Source organism: Talpa occidentalis, unplaced genomic scaffold (genome assembly GCF_014898055.3).
Source record: "Talpa occidentalis isolate TD23 unplaced genomic scaffold, MPIMG_talOcc4v2.1 talOcc4.2, whole genome shotgun sequence".
Lineage (NCBI taxonomy): Eukaryota > Metazoa > Chordata > Mammalia > Eulipotyphla > Talpidae > Talpa > Talpa occidentalis.
The window spans coordinates 133,714,233-133,717,483 of NW_023602073.1; positions in this window are offsets into that span (position 1 = coordinate 133,714,233).

Below are 3,251 nucleotides of genomic sequence, written 5' to 3' on the forward strand. Positions count from 1 at the left end.
TATCCTGGAGGGTGATGAGCCCCTGAGCTCTAGTATCTCTATCTTCTAATTAATTGAACAGAGTTAGAAGGCTATAAATGATGCCTATAGTATAATATCATTTTAATGAAAAACATAGTCATACATGTAAGGAAAGTAGCAGTCACTGACCAAAATGTTAATGCTGCAATTGAAATTTTAAGCATTTTTTTCCTGTTTTTCAAACTGTGTTGCATTGATTACACGTGACTTTTGAAACTAGAAAAAAAAGATGGCTAGGAGAAGGGCCTGGTAGCTTTCTATATTCGGGAAGACTCTGGATATGAGCTGATTGTTGCAGCAGAATGGCCTCTTGGAAATGCACCATGGCCCCCAGAACAAGGAGATGTGGGATCCTGAGAGGCATTAGGCCCAGTTCTCAGTCCCATGTTTTAAGAGGCTTGCTTTGAAGTTAAGGTAAAGTAATTTTTGGCATAGTTTTAAGAATACATTTCTAGTAAGTAGAATCAAGAAAAGCATGTTTGTTTTATTCAACTGTAAGTTCTATATCCACCAATGGACTTTCTTTGAGGGAGTCTCTGAACAGAGGATTCCTGCAGTGGGCGGGGTGTTCATGGAGCTGATCAGCCTGGTATTGCATTCCAGGCTGGAGGCTATAAATACCAAACCTGCCACATTTTACTTACTTGTTATTCACGATGTCTCCAGAAGATGATGATGATGATGATGATGATGATGATGATGATGATGATGATTATTTTATCAATGAAGCAACCTATGCTCAGACTGGTTAAATAATATGTTAATCACCCAGTAAGTTTGGAGCTAGGCCTCGAGCTTAACTTTATTGGATCCCAAAACCCCAAAGTCTGTTAAATCATGTTGCTTTCCAGTTCTGATTCTGCTCTCATCCCCACACTTTCTTCTTCCTTCTGTATATTTCCTCACTTCTTTCCTTCACTTTCCATGACTTAGACAAAACCATGCATCTGAGACTATATTTGATGTTTATTCAGTTCTTAATATTGATATTCAATACTGAAGAAATAGGTGGTAGAAGTTATTAATACTATACATTTTTGAAGAGATTATAATTTAAAAATTTTCACTGATGAGTATCTAGAAAAATCTTAAGATGAAGTATTTAAGATCACTCTTTTAAATACTGAAATGCATAGTGTGAGCTTATCAGTGAGAAACTAATGGGAGACAATTGAACAAATTGGACATAAAAGCACTTGACTCAGTGCTGTTTTAGATTTTAGTTTTCCAAATTTCATTTATTTGCAGTATGCACGCCCATTCTCTCTCTCTCTCTCTCTCTCCCTCCCTCCCCCCTCCTTTCTCTCTCTCTCTCTCTCTCTCTCTCTTTCTCTTTCTCTTTCTCTTTCTTCCCCCTCTTTTCCTCCCTCCCTTCCTCCATCTCCGTTATTTGGGATTCTCAGTTCTTCAGCATGGGTTAATCCCAGGTACCAGTTTCCTGCGTATTGTTCACCAGGCTGTAATTCTTCATCATGTGGCTAGATTCTCTGGGATGGAGTAAGTTAAGCTCAGCTCCCTGGGAGGTGCACAGACAGCTTCCCCCTATATGTGCTCCAGACCAACTGTCAAGAACCTCCAAGTTGGGACTCCCCCACGTTTGAATTAAGTTGTAGCAATGAGCTCAAGAAGGACCTCTGTATGGGAACAGAGCTAAGGAGGATGTGAAGGCTGGGGTGAACTGACCCTTTGACAGCCTAACATGGAAACCTTTATCTTTGATTTAACACATTTGTCAACTTGACAGGAAGCTTGGGCTGTAGATTCCTGTCCTTGTGAGACTCTGAGTTCCTGTAGAAAGGGCCTGGATAGGGAAGTAAAACTCATTGGGGGCAAATTCTGGCCATGCAGTTTATTATCTCAGGATCTTATTTCCCCTGACTGGAACTTTATCATAGTCTACAAAATGGGATCATAATAAGTAGTCATAGATTTCTGAGCAGTTGAATGGTTACTGATGCTGAAACAAAGATATGGAAATACAGAAATAGAAACAAAAACAATATGTAAAACCCCCAAGTCAAGAGTGCTTCACAAATCTTTATGTTTGATTTTTACATGGGTCAAACATTTGGGAGCTGTTATAGAGATACAGTACTAGCCCAGTATCTTCGCAACCTCCGAAGAGCTGTCTTTAAAATTAAGTAGCCTGATACAATGGTCAAAAAATGCTTGTGGGATTACACATGAAAATTAAAGCCAATAGAAATATGCAGAGCTGATTAACAAAAAATAATCTCTATTTAATCACAATCTGGGAAACATATTTTTGTACTTTATTACCGTCATTATACTTTTAAAACTATTGAATTTTATTGAAAAACCATGAAACTTGAAATGCCTGAGATTGAAAAGTAATACACTTTTCAAGTGTTCACCATGTCAATGTCAGATTAGCAATATGAGTAGCTATTAAAAACCTTAGTGTCTTCAAATAAGAAATGAAGTAAAACATAAATTGTTTCATGAAATAAAGTTATCTACGATTAATGGTCAATAATATGTATTATTTATTCTACCATGGACCAAAGGGCAAAGATGTTTGAAAATGACTGGTTAAATATCAGCCCATTTTATTTAATAAGTGGTATTTATTTCTTACCTTAAATAAAGCTCAGTCTACTTATCCAGAACTCACATGTAAGTCTCAGATTCAGTTTTGGCTGAATAATCAGAAGCCATCATTGTGGACCAAAGCAGGGAGATTTTTGGTAAGGATTCTGTGACATGGCTGTATAGAAAACCAAATGGATTTGGTTAAGGCTGGATTACTTACACAAAGTCCAAAGATAAATTTAGTTGAAAATTGGTCACAGGTAGCCTTGCAGTCTCAAAGGGCATTTCTGACTAGACAAACAGCGTCTACCAACATCCCCTCTACTGAAATAAACAGCCGAGTGTTCCCTCGCCACAGGCTGGGTAAATACTAACTAAACCGTCTGCCTGTATGCCAGTGGAGCAATACTCCCTATTTTTTAGCAAAATATTTTTCCACTCTGGCCATCCAAGAAACTCTCCAAATCCAATATGTTTCAATGGACTTTTAAAGACTTCTCTATTTTTCTCACTATTTATAGCTTTCAGATGTTGGCAGGTAGAGCCTGCATTTTCTTCAGAATAAACTTATAAATGGTAGTAATGTAGTTTCATCATGTCACATGGCATTAAGTACTACAACAATCCTTCCTTATAAATGCAAATATTGATAAAGATCAGAAAACAAAGCCAGTCCC